This window comes from Aulonocara sp. 'chitande type north' Nkhata Bay, linkage group LG16, assembly GCF_057382095.1.
Source record: "Aulonocara sp. 'chitande type north' Nkhata Bay isolate Kocher_YH1m ecotype deep benthic linkage group LG16, A_spYH_male_GT1.1, whole genome shotgun sequence".
Classification (NCBI taxonomy): domain Eukaryota; kingdom Metazoa; phylum Chordata; class Actinopteri; order Cichliformes; family Cichlidae; genus Aulonocara; species Aulonocara sp. 'chitande type north' Nkhata Bay.
In genome coordinates, this window is record NC_141359.1 from 8,322,305 (window position 1) to 8,340,896 (window position 18,592).

General features: G+C 43.1%; 1 protein-coding gene across 3 annotated transcripts in view; it reads right to left on the reverse strand.

The window, feature by feature from the left end:
- Positions 1-17,460, reverse strand: part of sema5ba (sema domain, seven thrombospondin repeats (type 1 and type 1-like), transmembrane domain (TM) and short cytoplasmic domain, (semaphorin) 5Ba) — a 196,634-nt gene extending 179,174 nt beyond the window's left edge. For all 3 annotated transcript variants that reach the window (XM_086266103.1, XM_086266101.1, XM_086266104.1), the window contains exon 1: positions 17,314-17,460. The gene's annotated coding sequence lies outside the window, so the exon portion shown is untranslated. The remainder of the gene's footprint in view (positions 1-17,313) is intronic.
- Positions 17,461-18,592: the final 1,132 nt, after the last annotated feature.

Here is an 18,592-nt window from a genome sequence, read left to right on the forward strand (position 1 = left end):
GAGAGCCATAGCCCCGCCCCCAGGGCATGAAGCAGGCATGGAGGAGATCCAGGCTCCAGACATCCAGAGGCCCCAGAGTGCGAGAGCCCAAAGAGGACCACCTTCAGTTGTTTAGGATATGCATGTTGGCCTAAATCTAAAATTATTCCCTCGTGTTACTGCTTTGTTTTTTTGTTTTTCTTTTAAGTTGCACTCCACAGTCTTTTTCACTGGTGTTGCTGATATTCATTCTAGGTATTAACATGTTTTTATCTCAGCAAACAATCCTTCAATATGTTTTTGTTTTGTTTTTTTTCAGATATAAGCCACATTTTATCTCCTTACTGACACTATACATCTTTGCCACATGATGACACCTGAGCTTGAGCCTCTATTTAATGAAAAATGTGGCATGTGGCTGACAACTAATGGCAAATTCCAGCTTGTATGCAAACACTCGCCTCCAGAAATAGAGAAGATTTGACCTTAAAGTAAACTTTAATGCTTTAATGCTGCAGTCAACACATTTCGAAAAACATACATGTTTTACTTCCATGCAAACTGGCGACCACAGCAACCTGTGTGCAACTAAAGCAATGGCGAGGACGTTTTTTGGTGTATCGCCAGTTTTATGCTAGCGACTGCCAAAAGCCTGCCAAACCAGTCTAGGCAAGACTAGTCATGCACGCCTAGGCCAGGGTCTAGCCGCTAAGTGGCAGCTAAGTGGCAAGTATCTGTGTCTGTGTTTGTGCTTTGCATACAGTTAATGTGCAGTGCTGCCAACTTAGCGACTTTGTCGCTATATTCAGCGAGTTTTCAGACCCCTTAGCGACTTTTTTTCTAAGAATCATCGCTAAAAAAAGACGTGAAAGCGCTACTCTCAACAAGCAGCGGGTGCTGTAACGCAGTCAGTTCTTCTTTTACTCTTTTACTCTTATGCTGTTTTGTGGATCACAAGGTTTAAAACTACTTATAAACACACACACACACACACACAAAGTAACTTCACCAGAGTGCCTATTTCGGGTCACTTTTGCCAGTCCAAGCCCAGGTAAAGGAGCAGGGTTGGAATTGTGACATTAAAAAAAACAATAATTGGTAAAAGAAATTTAATTTGTAGTTCTAAATAAACTCTAAATGCATTTAGGACGTTTTTTACTCACTTTATGTCTCTTCCACGATGTTATTTCTCTCTCCAACAACATAGGTTACAATTAGATTAGCATGACCAATTATGCAAATTAGGCGATGACGTCATTTAGCGACTTTTAGGACAACCAATAGCGATTTTCCTTACTGAGGAGTTGGCAGTGTTGGGAAGGTTACTTTTAAAATGTATTCCACTACAGATTACAGAATACATGCCCCAAAATGTATTTTGTAACATATTCCGTTACGTTACTCAATGAGAGTAACGTATTCTGAATACTTCGGATTACTTAATATATTATCATGCTTTTACAACTACATGAATGTGATTTATTACTATTACTGAAGGTCCGCGGGTCTGAACCGTCAGATTCCGTGTTGGGCTCGTAGCCGAAAACTAGCCTTACTTTGTTGTCTGGGTCAACTTTGCTTGCGAGAGACAGAGAGAGGCGTTGAAAGGCTGCTCCAACGGAACTTATTGTTTCGGATGAAAACACGAACACAGCGTACAGTCGAGTCGTAATAGCTTACTTACAACTGGGCTCGTCAGGCACTCTTCTTGGCTGCAGTGGTTATTATTATATTTACATGCTTCCAGCTCCCGTTTCTGCTTGACGATAAACTCCTGCTTTTCGACTCTCCTTTTTCTCCCTCCTCGCGCTCACAGACACATAACGTGTATGGCAGTCCATTCTCCCTGCAGCACGGACTACACTGCCCATGAGGCTACATTCTTTAGGGCTATGTCTGTAACACTCTACCTTTTAGCTTAGCACAACAACAACAACAAAAAAAGGCGCTCTCTCACCCAGGAAACACAGTCACAAAGAGAGCGTCACCCTGTAACCATGGCAACCGTAACGCTGCCGCCTGGAACAACAGAACGTAGCTGTCAAACAAAACCGAAACAGTCCTGACCCGCGACAAAATGAAACAGGGAAGTACCGCCGTGTAATCCATTTATTTCAACAAAGTAACTGTATTCTAAATACCACCTTTTTAAACGGTAACTTTAACGGAATACAGTTACTCATATTTTGTATTTTAAATACGTAACGGCGGTACATGTATTCCGTTACTCCCCAACACTGGGAGTTGCCAACACTGTTAATGTGTGCAGCTTGCTAACCAAGCAAGCTAGCTAGCAATAGCTTATTACGTCATCCTCGTCCAAATATTTCTTAAAACACACAAATCCAGTCCAGAAAACATCGTGATGGTTATGTGATTATTTTCTATACAGTCAGTGGCTGAAAAGTCTAAATGCTAGTAAGTGAAGGTCTTAAATTAATTTAACTCTTTACCCCTTGAAAATCTACTAGGAGTAACCCTTGAAGCTCTTGTCTAAATTGAGTGGTTTCTGTCATATTTTAGGCCTGCTTACAGAGTTACTGAGAGTAATCTAACAGTCATCAAACCACATCTTTATTAATATACACTGAGGTTTTAGTACTTGTTATTGTGAGTACAGGGGAGGTCGTCAAATGTTGTCTTTATGGGCGAAAGAGTTAAAAAGAAATCTGAGAGCTGAGACATAAATGAGAGCACACATAGATAAATAAATGAGGTGTTCTCAGTCCTTGCTCCAAATGTCTGTTTAACAATACATTTAGCATTCAGGGGGACGCCACACATTCAAAACCTCCACTGGGACCTGAGCCATACCTAAAAGAAAACCGCTCATGGCGGGTGATGAATGGGGCTGCTGGCCAACACTAGCAAGAGCAATCTGCTGTGAGTGGGGGCAGACATTTACTCTGCCATCAAACTTCCACCATCTGATTTACACATAGCTAGAAAGTGCTCTACTGCTTTCCTGCTGTGTTTCTTAAGCCTTTTGTAAACAGAAATTAAAAACCTAAAACCTCCCATTTATTGCACTGGAGTCCATTGAAGAAGCTATACTGTGCTTAAACAAATTTATTAGAGCACCTGTCAGAAACACAAGCGAACGCAAATAAAACTGTCTGACACACGTGTTTAGAAACGCACATAAATTACAGTAATTTGGCAGACAATGCTGTGCTTGACTATTTTTTCTGCTTTTTTCTAAGACTGTACATGTGAAAATTCATAAATAACAGCAATAATTATCATTAGAGTTAAAAACATTATTTGAATTAAAGAGGTTGCACATGCTGGTGGATTAACCATTGCAGAAATACTGTTAATTTAAACATAAACCTTAGATCGGGTGGTGGTCTAATAAGTTTATTAAGCATTGTAGGTTTGGGGAAGATGGCAAGGTTATGTTATCTCTTGAAATACTGCCTATATATGTGGAGCCACTTCTTTGTGCCTTTTAAAAAGGTCTCACACAAGCACTGTACTGTCACTGCACTGTAACCAACATGAGATGGAAACCCAGAGGGTCAGGTAACAGAGAGCAAAAAATGTCTGTAGGTGGTGGACATGGATTCCAGGTGCAAAGGTTACTGGAGGAGATTAACAGCAGTGCGTGACGCTCACACACTGGGCAGTACAGTGGCCCAACAGAGGATTTCAGCCACAGTGTTGCAGCGGGTTGGTGGAGTAAAAAGAAGCAGAGGAAGGAAAAGTGCAGTGATGTGCAAAATCCCGAGAAGAGAACAAGATCCTGAAAAGGAGCTCTAATTGGCCTAAGCATCCAGGTGGGCCACATGAAAGAGGGACAGTCACCGTGACAAAGCTTTAAGAGTTTTTTCCCATACAAAAGTGTGTCCAATACAAGGAGGGTTCGTGCACGTGAGTGGGGTTTTTTTGTGCAAATATAGCCACATACTAAAGTTTTTCCATCATTGAACCCTGCTGGTTAAATATCCAGGCATAGTATTTCCTGAGTGTTCTTGTTGGGGGTGGAGGGGTTGGATGCGGTGGTGGATAGAGGATGCCCAGTTGGCCGCTTATCTCTATCATGCAGACGCTTGGCCCACAGTCTTCCATCACTTCGCTTCCTTGTTAACAGGCTGCACGGTAATCGGAGAGCCATGTGACTCAACAGTAGCCCCTTCTCCCCTCGCCACCTGGAGGTTGGAGAAAAAGGCCACTTCGACTTGTTTGATGTTTTTGGAATAAGATGCATTTACCTCGGTGCAAGATGCTGAGACAAATGTTCTGCCATTAATCAGCAGGATGGAGAGGATTGATTTTAGGAGACACGCAGGTGAATCTCATTTCCTTCTTGGCTTAATCCAACATTTCAATTTACTCTCGCTTTCATCCACCAAGTCAAAAAGTAATAGATTTTTATGTAATAAATAATTCACATGACTGTGATTAAACCTCCAGCCATTCTGGTGCTTTTGAGACGAGGTGCTGGGCGCGGCGTGCTTTTTAATACTCTGATGGTGACAACGGGGCTCTGAGAGTTGACCGTCTCTGTTTCTGCCAGGACATTAATCACTGTCACACTCCTCTCTTTCTGCTTCAGTCTCAAGCAGACCCTCCTGCCCCCACCGAGAGCCACTTCTATCGCCATAGTAACCAAAGCTAACCCGACTCAGCAGTGCTGTAGAGGTAGTGTGGCACAAAAATGTCTTTATGATTGAACACTTAAAGCCAGGGAGGCAGAGCGTAGACGCGTCGTGCTTTCTGTTCCACTTTGTTGACTTGCCCGTCAGACTTGTCATTGGCCAAAGACAGCAACCTTTGTTCAATGTTCAGCTTCAAATAAGGATCGTGGTCACAATCTGAAGTGCCTGCACTCGCAGTACTTACTGTTTCGCTCATTTCAGGCCTGTGCTTGTATATGTTCTCAGTGTTCAGCACCTGTTAGCTAATGAGTCCTTAATTAAGGCTACAGTCTTGCAGCACTATTCCCCTGTCAGCCTCATATCCAGAATTGAGCGTATAGAATAGAATAGAATTCAACTTTAATGTCATTGCACATGCACAGGTACAGGGCAACGAAATGCAGTTTGCATCCATCCAGAAGTGCTTAGTGATATAGATATATTACAATATATATTAGCAATAATATAGAAATGGGTCTATTATGTTATAATGTACACGGTATGAAGTATGTTGTGAATATTCTATAACTATAAGTATGTACAGGCTGTAGTGAGTACAAGCTATGTACAGGATATGAACAGGATATAAATATGAAAAACTATACAGAATATGAAATAAATAACTTTACAGAATCTGAGATATACAGCTATACAGAAATGGGAACTATGCAAGTTGTAAACAGTTGTAGGGTTAAAAATTATCGTATGTACAGAATGATTGTTTACACAGGGCTATACAGTAGTGCAGTTAAGGTAAGTGAGGGTGTGGATAATTTCTACAGAGGCTATATAAAGTGCTAGTGGTTGTGAGTGGTGGTTCACTCCATGTTATTATTGTGTGTTTGAGGGTACAGTTGTCCATTGTGTGTGTGTGTGTATGTTCAGTCCATGAGTTAACGTGGGTCAGATGTCAGGAGGCAGAGTTCAGGAGTCTGACAGCTGTGGGGAAGAAGCTGTTCCGGTACCTGGTGGTCTTAGTCCGGAGGCTCCTGTAGCGCCTCCCAGAGGGCAGGAGGGTGAAGAGTCCATGTGATGGGTGACTGGGGTCTCTGATGATTTTCCCAGCCCTTTTCAGACACCGCTTCCTGTAGATGTCTTTTATGGCAGGAAGTGGTGCTCCGGCGATGCGCTGGGCAGTTTTCACGACCCTCTGCAACGCCTTCCGGTCCGAGGCGGAGCAGTTCCCGTACCAGACTGTTATACAGTTGGTCAGGATGCTCTCGATGGTGCAGCGATAGAAGTTCACCAGGATGTCTGAGGACAGGTGGTTCTTCCTCAGAGTCCTCAAGAAGAAGAGGCGCTGGTGAGCCTTCTTGACCAGCTTGGAGCAGTTGGTCGTCCAGGTGAGATCCTCGGAGATGTGGACTCCCAGGAACTTGAAGCTGCTCACACGCTCCACAGCCGTCCCCTTAATGTGGATGGGTGGATGTGGGTCAGCATTCCTCCTGTAGTCCACGATGAGCTCCTTGGTCTTCTCGGTGTTAAGCAGCAGGTTGTTTGTGTCGCACCACTCAGCCAGACGATCCACCTCCTCCCTGTAGGCGGCCTCATCGTTGTCACTGATGAGGCCAATCACCGTGGTGTCATCTGCAAACTTAATGATGGTGTTGGAACCATCAGCAGGTCTGCAGTCGTGGGTGAAGAGGGAGTAGAGGAAAGGGCTCATCACACAGCCTTGTGGTACACCGGTGTTCATTGTGATGGTAGATGAGCAGCGGTTATCCAGCCGGACATGTTGGGGGCGGTTGGTCAGGAAGTCCAGTAACCATTTGCAGATGAGGGAACTGATGCCCAGGTCTGTCAGTGTCCTGATGAGTTGTGAGGGGTGGATTGTATTGAATGCTGAACTGAAGTCTATAAACAGCATTCTGGCGTAGGTGTTGTTGTTGTCCAGGTGTGAGAGGACAGAGTGCAGTGCGATGGAGACTGCATCCTCTGTGCTCCTGTTCTGGCGGTATGCGAATTGGTGGGGGTCCAGGGTGGGGGGGAGACAGGATTTGAAGTGTGCTAGGACCAGCTGCTCTAAGCACTTAGTGATGATGGGGGTGAGTGCTACTGGGCGGTAGTCATTGAGGCAAGATGGGTTGGAGTTTTTGGGTATCGGGACGATGGAGGTGGATTTGAAGCAGGCCGGTACCACAGCGTGGGCCAAGGACAGGTTGAATATGTCTGTCAGCACTCCTGCAAGCTCCTCAGAACACGCTCTGAGAACACGCCCGGGGATGCCATCGGGACCTGCAGCCTTGTGGACATTGATCCTGCTCAGCACCGCTCCTACATCGGTGGGGGAGAGAGTCATAGGTTGGTGGTCTGGCGTCACGTCTGCTTTGGTTGTGGTTGTGGGGTTCCCTCGCTCAAAACGAGCATAAAAGTTGTTGAGCTCGTTGAGGAAGGAGACATCAGAGGATGCGGGGGAGGGTTTGGTGGTCCTGTAGTCTGTAATGGTCTGGAGTCCTTGCCACATGCGTCGGGGGTTGGAGTTGGAGAAGTGTTCTTCTACCTTCTTTTTGTAATGGTGTTTGGCTTTTTTGATGCCCTTCTTTAGATTAGCCCTGGCTGTACTGTAGGCGTGTGCATCTCCTGACCTAAAGGCAGTGTTGCGGGCCTTCAGGAGGAGACGAACATCCCGGTTCATCCAAGGCTTCTGGTTGGGGTACATGGTGATCCGTTTCTGGGTGGTGACACTGTCTGTGGTTTCGGAGATGTAATCCAGTACAGATGAGGCATACTGGTCCAGGTCTGTGTGGGTGAACATATTCCAGTCTGTGTTTTTAAATCTGTCCTGGAGCACTGCGTCTGTCCCCTCTGGCCACACTTTAATTGTCCTCACAGCAGGTTTCACACGTTGGATGAGTGGTGAATACCGAGGTGTGAGGAACAGGGAGAGATGGTCCGATTGTCCAATGTGGGGGAGGGGTGTGGCTTTGTAGGCTCCAGCCAGGTTGGAATACACATGGTCTAAAGTCTTGTCTCCTCTGGTGTGGCAGGAGACATGTTGGTGGAATCTGGGGAGGACTGTCTTTAAGTTGGTGTGGTTGAAGTCGCCAGCAACAATAAAAGCAGCCTCGGGGTGTTTATTCTGGTGTTTGTTAATGGCTGCAGAAAGTTCTTTCATGGCCAACCTAGCATTAGCGTCGGGGGGTATATACACGGCAGTGAGTATGATCGAAGTGAGTTCTCTGGGGAGATAATAAGGTCTGCATTTGACCATTAAAAACTCCGCAGCTCGCACGCAGCATGAATCACAAATCAGCCACTTTGGCGGAGAAAAAGAACAAATTCCGGTCTGCCTGTTGGCTTAAAACCAAGAGATTTCTGGCAAGAGCCACACAAAAAGGTCAAAAGACACGGCAGAATAATTTCTCCTGAAAGTCTGTCAGGTTAAGCTGGAGTATTGCTGAGTGCTCATTGCTACGCAGGTCAAATAGACAGGAAAAAAACCCAAAAGAAAACAGACGCAGACAATGAATAATAGCATGATCGGATTCTCCCTGAAAAAGCTGAAATGTTTTGACACCTCAGATGTGAAATAGGTCTATAGCTGCCACACAAAATAAGTGTATATGCTCTCTGTTGTTGCTTCCCTTTGTCAGAACCGTGCTGCGTCTTGCAAAAGTACACGTCTATATATGCTGATTTTCTGGAGAAGGCTGACAGCAGGCGTGGATTGTTTTGGATTGAGAAGAAGAATAACGCAGCTGTGAAGATTAGGTAACAAAAGGGTTTTTTTGGTGGATTTCACTGTGGTACCTGAGGAGATAAGTAATTATTCAACACGCATGCCTCTTGTAATCTGGTCAGGGCAGCGATAATACAAACTGCATAAAACATTTAGATGGGGAAATGTGAACTTGTCACACTAAAGGGAAATCAGAAAAAAACAAAGGGCGAACAGTGTGACAAAGTAGACATCAAAAAGCAACAAAAAACACCATGTGGGATCTCTGTGCCAGTGCACTTCAGCGCATTTGATCTTACTGGAGCTATACTTGGCTTTGGAGTTGTCGACGTGGCATTATCCACTAGTTCAAAGCAGCAAAGCAGAGCCCAGCTGATATAGGATTATTAAGACTGATACCGATATTTGGCAGTTTAAAAATCTGATATTCAAATATATTGGCTGATATGTTTTCTTCTTTTAGACACACAAGACATAAACTTTCACGTGTAGTTATTTATGTACCTGTTTGCGCTCTTCCTGGCTCGATCAGCTGGTTGTTGTGTTTGTTGGTTATTCATAATGTTCCCACCTTTCTGTAAAATGTTATTTCCTTTTATGAAAAGACAAACATATTCAAAATTCCCAGGGAGGAGTTTCCTCTACGTCCTCTCTTTTGTCCTTCTAAAGCTGTTGCTACACGTGAAAAGTTGTGCTTTTGTTTCCACTGTCCTCTATTCTTTGTTCTGGAAATTATTTGAAATGTTTCAGGTATTTGTGGGAGGAAAGAGTGGGCGCTTACACGGCACGTAACATCATGGCAGCCTAATATTAACCATATTTTCACTGTTGCTGTACAATAATAAGGACTTTTTCAACCTTCATACATCATAGACTCATAAAAATGATGACAACTATCCCACGGCGCTCTCAGGATCCCAGGACAACTCTGTCATTCTCTACTCTCCACTTGCATTAGATTTCAAGCCATTATCTGGAAGAAGGACAACGCCACTGAATCGTATTTAGTGCTGCAAAATCATTAGGCTCATGCTGCACATCGCATCCTGACATGTGGTTGTCCAATTATACATGCTACGTGAATGTGGGGATGTGGGTAACAGTATAATCGGAGAGCAGCTGCCCGCTTTCACTAACTGCTGCTGATTTTCTAGCCATTACTGCAAATGTACACAACAGAAGCCGACACGCATATGTTCGGACACAAACACATGGATACTCAAACAAACAAACAGGCGCGCTCACAAACGCCAGATTGCTGACCGGCAGAGATGCATGTGCTGCGCTTTCTAATGAGCCAGTTCTACGACCTATCAGAGGCTGCTGATAAAAATCTAAAATACTGCAAACGAATGTCAAGTAAACACATCAGGAATTCTCAGCAGCTTTATACTGAATAATGGCAGCTTCTTAGCATGCCAAATAGTCTCTAACAAAAACAAATAATGTATATCGTCATTCCATTTCCTGTCAGCGTGTAAATAAAAAGCTAGATGAGTAGTGCATGAGTTGCCTCTGCATATCAGTTTAAGCCTTGTTTGCACTGCCTTCTTCAAACCTATTATTTCACAGAGCACAAACTGAAGAAAGGAGTTTAGATCTCACCATATGACTCCATTTGGAGAGATATAATCATTTTACAGGGTAAAAATGAGCCTTAGTCTATTAGGAGAGGTTTCTAAAAGCTGCACACAATGGGTCTTTTTGAAGCAAAATACCTGAAGCCCTGAGATCCCTGAGAGGAATGTTGATGACTCGAAAGCAAAAGTATGAGTTTGATGAAGCCACTTAACAATATTTGAACACTTTATACAGCCAAGTGTAGTTTTTATAGACTCCTAGTCGTATAATCTAATGTTTAAAGTGTATGAATGAAAAATACCAGCACTTCTGTCGACCTCAACGTGATTTATTTATGCTTTGTGCATTCAGGCTTAGGTCAGGTTACAGAGAACCAATTTCCATTGTATTTATATTTTGCTCCACATACCTGAATTTCTATACGGCAAAACGTAGCAATCCAGATGCTTCCATAGAGGAATGAAAATACATATTATCATGCTCAGGCTTTGCTTTTTTACCAGATCTCGGTTCAAAGAAACACCTACAGGAAAGCGCGCAGCAACTTTTCAGACAGTGCTCTTCAACGCCTACATGGAAACAAACAAGTGAAGGGGCTGTTGAGAAAGAATGGTGTTCATTCACTGCAGTAAAGTCACCTTGTAAGGCAGCTGAATTCTCGCACGATTCGATAGATCACGATCATGAGAGCTGCGGTTCAATCAACAACATAAAGGGAAGTGCTCGCCTTCTTCTCCTGGGTGTTTAGATAGATAGATGGTTCATCCAGTCACTTGACAAATGTCTTTTGGAAATGAAGATGATGTCAGTTATACACAGTTTTGTTTTTGTTGCATAGACCTGGAATCACAAACGTCTTTCTGAAGCCCCTCAGACTGCGACAGGTTTTACTTCTTTACACCTTTTGTGTAATTTGCCGATCTTATTTGATGACGTTTTGGTATGTGGTGTTAATCAAATGTCTCGTGCAATAATGTGCTAATTATTTAATGAAAAATGCTGCTCGTTTTCCAAACAGCTTACATGTTACCTATTTGGAAAACTGGTAACAACTTCCTAGCTGGTTCAGTGGCACGTCAGGTTACCAGTGAAGTAGAGACCTGCCATCTGTTGATTTAACAATATGCTTTCTGCATTGTATTAAAAAAGTCCAAATCCACTCTGAGTAATGCCAGATAAACTCAGACATTCAAAACAAGTGCTCTTACATACTCAATACCATCCGGAAGGTTTAAGCAATGGTAAATGTTAAATGTTCTTATTTAGCTTTTTTTTACGATGAGCACTCAAAGTGTTTTATACAACTTGTTCATTCACCCAATCACACCCGTTCTCACAAGCACTTTTCTAGGTTTTCAGTGCTACCGAACTAACATTCACACTCCGATGAATGCACTGGAAAGCAACCTGGGGTTAGTATCTTGCCCAAGGATTTTTGCCATGCAGACTGGTGCAGACTTCCAGTTAGCAGGTGACCTGCTCTACTACCTGAGCTACAGCCACCCCATCAAATCAAACTACTTGCTTCAGCCAAAGGAATTCAGAAAGGAAATCATTGCTGTCTGATGCCCTGTTCTAAGTTTGTTTGTTTGTTTCAGTTTTTGAAGGTCAGCTTTTGTCCTTAAATCAAAGGTTATAACAGAGGCGGAAATGTGTACAGGTTTCAAAGCAAAAGCAAAATTGTGATTTATGATTTCTTGACCTATTTCATGCGGACTGACTTGACTTGAAGGAGGAGGCTTGGGGCTTGGGGTTTTTGCAGAGGTACGGCATCCTGTTCTTTCTTCTTTGCAGCTATGACAAAATCAAAGGTAAATATATGTGATTTTACCTTTGAACAATGGCCAGATGTGTTAATGATTTGTCGCTCAACTATGATTCCTCTGAGAGCAAAGAGAGGAGATCCTTAAATTACTTTTCCAAATTACAACATTTTCTTTTTTTTTTTTACAGAAAACCCCCCAAAAAAACACAAAAATCTAATATATTCTATCTAGAAACTGCAGAAACAATCTCTTTGACTTGGAAGATTCAAGAAACTTCCACTATAAAAGACCTCTCCAGTGTCTTTAGAGTGAAAACAGACAACCTGAGAGCCCATCCATCTCACAGAGCCAGTGGTTCACAGTAGTATTAAAGCGGTGGAATGGGAACAATGTTCCCACCGTCCCCACAAAGAGCTCAACACCCATCTTCCAAATCAGTCCTCTGGGTCACACCAAGCCTTGAATGAGCTCCCTTCCTAAAGCTTCTGGGGGTTTGAGCCGTGCATCCAGAGCATCAATGGAAATAGTGTTCCTCCCCCTCACAATAGTCAAATCAACTGTGGGAGTACTTTCTCCTCCTCTCGCTCCCCTTTTATTCCGGCTTTGCTCAGACCTTGCCGAGGCTGAACGGAGGAGGGATGGGAGAGAAAAGGCACATGCCTTCACGTCCGCTTCGCATGCACACAAAGAGAAAAATCAAATTGCTCAGACATGCACACATGCGCGTATGAGCGCACGCTCGCTCACGACGCGCGTTCTCGCACACCTCGTCTAATGGCCAAGAGGGGTAACAATGAGAACGTGTGGAAAAAGACAGAAATCCCAGAATATTCTCATGTTGGGAAGAATGCACATCCAGTTTAAAAGCTGCCCTCCAAATGAGGAACAGAGTCGCCTTTATTCAAACCACACCTGTTATTAATTGTTTTTTATTATTAATTAATTATTAATTTTATTAACCAATTAATCCTTTTCATCTGGAAATTCTTAGAAAATGTGGAGGCTGTTCATCACTAGCTCCCCAAGACCAAAGTTTAAATGTTTCAGCCAACAAGCTAAGCAGCAAATTCTCACATATGGAAAATAAGAAAAGAATAATCTGTTGCATGCTAATTTTAAACTCCAATAATCATTTAAAGCTTCAAAAAAATCAAGTTTCCCCTCCTGCTTGACAGGCTTTCCATTTTTATCTCTATTCTCCTTGTTTGTAAATAGCAGAGGAGGAAACAATGATGATAACGTTCCGCAGACAAATTGAGACTGTTGGGTCGCATCAAGCTTTAATTAGCAGGGTTGCAGACAGGGGGCAGAGACGTTGCTGCCGTACTGGATTTCACAGACAACGAGGTTGTCTGTCAATGCAGAGAAAGGCCAGGTTACAAACAGCCAGACAGCGTGAGTGAAGGCTACGCCAAGTACACTCTGCATTCAGAAACAATGAGATCTGGGGAGGCTGAGGGGACCCAGACAGACACTGTGGAATTATTCATTTCCACCCACCAGCTCAGACCGCTCGGCCTCCCTCTGCTGACGGCTCAAACTGTCTGCTTATTGCAAGTACACGTTCCTCCTCAAACCGAGTCTGTCATTAACAAAAGACTAAGCTAAAAAAAATCTGATGCAGATTCTCATCAGGGTGCTGCTGCGGCGGTGAGGCAAAGTGCATCTGTCAAGCTGCAGTTTGTTTCTGACAGTAAAATTGGCCACAAAACACTCACATCAACCAAAAAAAAGCAAGAAACAAGCCTGGGCCAAAATTTGAATGTTTCTCTAAGTTGTCACATAGCTGAGGAATGATTTCATTTTGAATAAAATGAGGCTCGGGACCTCAATCGAGCCTCGGTGTGTGTCTGTGTGTGTGTGAATGGAAAATGGCAACATTTATGTCAGTACTGTGGGACAACATAATCACATTCAGGTGACTAGGCAGCAGAGCTCTGTATTCTCAGTATAAAGACCACGGCGAGTATTGAGGCGAGGGCTGCCACCTCAAATCATAGTGTCTGACGCTGTTATTTCAAATCTGGCGTTATATTAACATAACAGAGAGCAACAGACACTCCAATGTGGCTGCAGTGTTCTGAATATACAGAGCCACTTTAAGGCAGCATCTCTCCATGTGTCTCTTCACACTCCTTGAAATATCTTAACAAAAAAATGAAGAAAGAAAGAAAGAAAGAAAGAAAGAAAACAGCACGTCTTTTGGACCCTCTCTCTGCTTTTGGACAGCTTTGTTTTTCCTCAGTGCACCCTGACCTGATTACCATGTGAATCCTGCTCCAGAAGGCCACTTTAAAACTGTAAAAAATCTCTTTTCTTTACTTCCACATAGCAAGGACACGCACATACACACACAAAGGGGTGCAAAATAAGGACCAACAGGCAGAATTGTGCACCCCTGCAAACCACTCATTACTTTGTAACCATAAAGGCATCCTTCCTGAAAGTGCAGAGATAGGTTTTTGGTTTTGGGGGTGTTTTTATTTTTGTTGGAACTCTCAAGTCAGGGTTCAAAAAAGACATAAGATGATAGAGTGCATAAATGAAGTGAGGTGTGGTTCACACGGGTGGCAGCAGATGTCCTGGACAGCTTGTTTGGCGTGCATGAAACAGCTGAATGACAGACTAACAGCAGAGATATCGCTCTGTGAAAGCTGTCAGTTTCCACTCTCTACCTTGGTTTCTTGGATGGTGAAAACCTACACCTTGAAATGACAAAACAGTCTGTCAACAGCAAGAGTTATTGTTATTTTTATCCCTCAAGCTCCTTTTCCATCTTTATACAACTGGAGCTATATGAAGGGTAACTGCGCGAGAAAAGTGGCATCAAACCTGACACAATCACACTTCTTATCTGTATCCGTCTGTTATCGCTTTAGACGAGACGTGCTCACGGCAACACTCGCGCACCTGCGATGGTCAGACCATATTGAGCGTTTCATCCTCGTCAGGCGGAGGAGAGGAGAGATCAAGTTCTCCGGACATTAAACTTTCATATCTGTTCACCGCATCTCAAATGATGCCCGACAACAGAAATATCACACTTAAATATGCATCATTAAAAATCTGATGAAAAGGCCGCCAGCTCGTCTATTCCACACCTATCATATTTGGTAATGGAAATGAATTATTTATGTCGCCATTAGATGCCATGGAGATACATGACCCCTGGATAACATTGGGAAAACAAAACACTTCCACACGCTGTAGTTACATGGAAAATGAGAAAGAAGGGGAAAGTGAACGTAGAGTAGTTCTAAGAGGATAGCTGGAGGGGGATAGGTTGCAGGGAGGTTATCCAGTTTGGGATTGTTTTTTTTGGATCTCTTTCTGCTTGGCAGGTCTGATTCTGCCCCACCAGGACCTGTCAAGAGCCCTCATAAATTCATCAAAGATGAACCTACTTTCCATTTGAATGGAGTGACCCAGGATACTAAAAACAGCTCTCCAAATAACAAAAGCGTTAATGATCCATATGACAAGCATCTGGGCCTAACAAAACCTGTCAAATGGATGAATATCAATCAAAAGATGAGGGAGATATGGTAGTTTCACACATATTGATGAATGAACAAAATAAAAGCAATAGTTATGCCAATGTAGGGTACGGGGGGTTGGTGATCAGATAAGATGAAATAAGATGATGTGGCAAATTTATTCATCCCATATTTGGGAAATTCTTTTGTTACGGCAGTTTAAGTGATCAATTATAACTGGATTGTGATGGGGTTGCTCCTTGTTATTCCACAGAAAGGGAAGTGGGAAATTACCACTATGAAGCTGTCTTTAGTGGATTACTAATTGTAGCTAATTGAGGATATTAAATATGTTTTTTTCTTGTCTGTTGTATGGAAAAAAAACAAGCTGCATTAAAAAAGGATTATATCATCACCTTTGCCAAAACTCACACCAGCCATGGTGCATATTTGAGTGTTAATGAATAATACATTAATTTACAATACTGAAGAAACTGAACAACTGGGGCTCAATAAAAACATTTTTTTTAAAAAGCTACAGATGAATAGAGTGCAGCACCACAAAAACTACCAAGAGCCCAGTGATGATAGTCGCTGTTGCAGGAAAATAGCTTTCAGTTGAATAAGCTGTTTGATTAATTTGGTGGGGGGGGGGGGGGGTAATAAGATTTAATATTTTAAGCCTTAAAAATTCCAGCCACAAAATTTCTCTGAAAACTGTTCTCAGTGAACTGTCTCCAGATAAAAGTTTGTGCGTAAGCTTTTGGCATTTGATCGACTGATTAAAACAAAAAGAAAAAACAATCAAGCAATACTTCATGAAAGTCTCTTTGCGTGCTCATTTGACCAAACTTGTGTGCGTGCAGATTGTCTGTAACTCTACAGCAGACGTTACCTGGCAAGGTGTCGCCACAGCTGTACAGTGCCGCTCAACACTGCCCTCTGTTGCTCTGCTACAACACGGTCCGCTTTGGAGCTCTTGACAAATCATTTCAGGATAATCAACTCAAATTTACGCAAAATGAAATCGACCTATTTCTTTTATAATAGGGTATCTCTTTGTTCGAAATCCACAGCCTCAGGCGCTTTTACCTGGACAGCTTTACAATTTAAACTATTACAAATCTGAAGTGTCTTTATCGGGGAGAAATGGAGAAGCTATTCATCCAAGTGACAAGCTCATGAATATTTTCTGAGTGTTCTCGTGCAGAATTAGCCTCACTAACGTTTCCTGGGATTGGGAAAGAACAAAACACCCGAAACGTTGTGCGCAAGGCTGCTCAACCCGTGCGTAAAAGCTGTTAATCTGTTATCGGAAGTGATGAGCAATGAGGTCATTATTGGCCGTCTTTAAGTCAGACAATAAAATTCACTTTCACAGTCGGGAAGAAAAGACAGGGTGGTCGATTTTACACCAAACTTCTGAACCGCCAAATTGGGTTACCGCGCACACAAATATTTAAAAAGAGAAATGCCGACCAGGCGCACAATCTCCCAAAAAATGCACTTTCCTTCCCAAGCATATCTCCTAACAACGGGAACAAGTTTCCCAACAAGGTTGCTTTTTAAGTCCACGTCTTGCCTCTTACCGGGACTACAGGACAGCGTGCAGCACAAAGTAAGTTTGAGGCAGTGCTAATGTGGCAGGCACAGCCAGCTCCTGCAGCCCACAAATGCGCCTCTGATCCTGGGATGAAACGTGAGTGGAAAGTAAAACTGGCGAGACATAAAGGAGCAGCTCTGAATAACACGCTATATCAACGGACAAATCACTTTGCCTCAAGCAGTTAAAGTGGGAAAAAGAGGATATCCGCAAAGTGTCTGACATTTAGGATAAAAACACAGCCCCACCGCTCAAACCCCGCTCTGATAGAAAAATGGTCCAGAGAGAAACGGACCCCACAGCATGGCTGAATAAAGCTTTCGAGTAGCCAATCCATTAGTGATGGAGGGTCCCTTATTTATTTTATCTGTGCAGGTCAGCTAAGCTGCAGCAGGCTATTGTGCTGATTTGCCTTTAATATGAAAAAAAAATCAAACACCTCAGTCAAAGTCGAACTGCAATCCATTTCGTAAATCTGAAGCGGGATACAAGCTGGAAACTGGTGCACAACACACCCAAAAAGTGCTTTGTATTAGTCCTCCCAGGTATTTTGCAGTGGAAAAGAAGGGAAAAGTGATTTTTCTTTTACCTTGCAAGATGTTTGTATTCCCTAAGTTGATGAGAATGCCAGGTAGAGATAAGGAGAGAATCACAGTCGCAGTTTTTAAGCTGTGGAGCCAGAATAGAGATGGGTTCTAGTCTTGTTTCCTCAGCCGCTGCGCGTTCCTCTCCGAGAGACTTGCAGCCGACAACTGCGCTCTCTCTTCTTTACCGTCGGACGATACCACCGGGTTGGGGGAGAGCGGGGAGGAGTGGAGGATTGGGGGTGGTGAGGAGGGTGGGGGGGGGGGGGGGGGAGTAAGAGGCCGATTTGCAAGCGCAATCGGGAGGAACATACGCACGGACACCCCGGAGAGCAAGAAGAGTGTCACAACACTGCCTATGTCCAGTGCAGAAACAGCCGCACCGAGTTAAGAAAAGACCAAAGGGATTTTCTGGGAAAGGTTTGCCCTGCGTGCTGTTGTCTGGGATGCAACAGCAGCCTACCTGCCGTCGGGGTAACCGGGCAATAAAGGTCCACTGGGAATGTGAGTGTTCCCCTGCTTTGCAAGTAAACAGCAAAGCTTAAACAGGGAACACAAGTTATGGTTATACACTTTTCTGTTTTGTTACTACTCTAGTCTATTTACATTCCACAAGCCTAAAATTTACAGGAAATTCTTAACTATGTCTTAGGCCAATTACAATGGCAACAACCAATACATGCAAGTAAAACCAAACAAACAAAACTTTTCAATTTGTTTACTACTGAATTTCAAGATGGCAATAAGGTTAACATCAGAGCAAGTCAAAGTCCATTCTGAAAACACTGTCATTCTATGCTGTAGATGTGTTTTCTTTAGTGTCAAAAAAGACTTGATGGGCACATCCGAAAGAAACATTTGTTTATAGAGCATCACTGCTCTATTCTATTCTATTCTATTCTATTCTATTCTATTCTTCACTGACGTATATGGATTAAACTGGGTGTTTGATTGGCCCCTTTTTTATCGTTATACAGTGTTATCACTGTACGCAATTTTCTACAATTCTCCACATCTATTCTGTTCTATTATATTTTATTCTATTCACCTTGCGCCAAACGTTGCAAATCAGATGTTGTTGAGCACATTTCATCAAGCCAATTTTTCTTCAGGAGTGGAAGTCCAATTGATAAAGAGCTAATTAAGATCCTTTCAATCACAAGCCAATTTACTAATTAGCCCCTCGTGTAATTAATTGTCCTTCAGTATGTCTGCATTAGTCCGATAAAAACAAAACCACGTAGACTACAGTTCTTACACTCGGTGCTAACCTGTGTGTGTGTG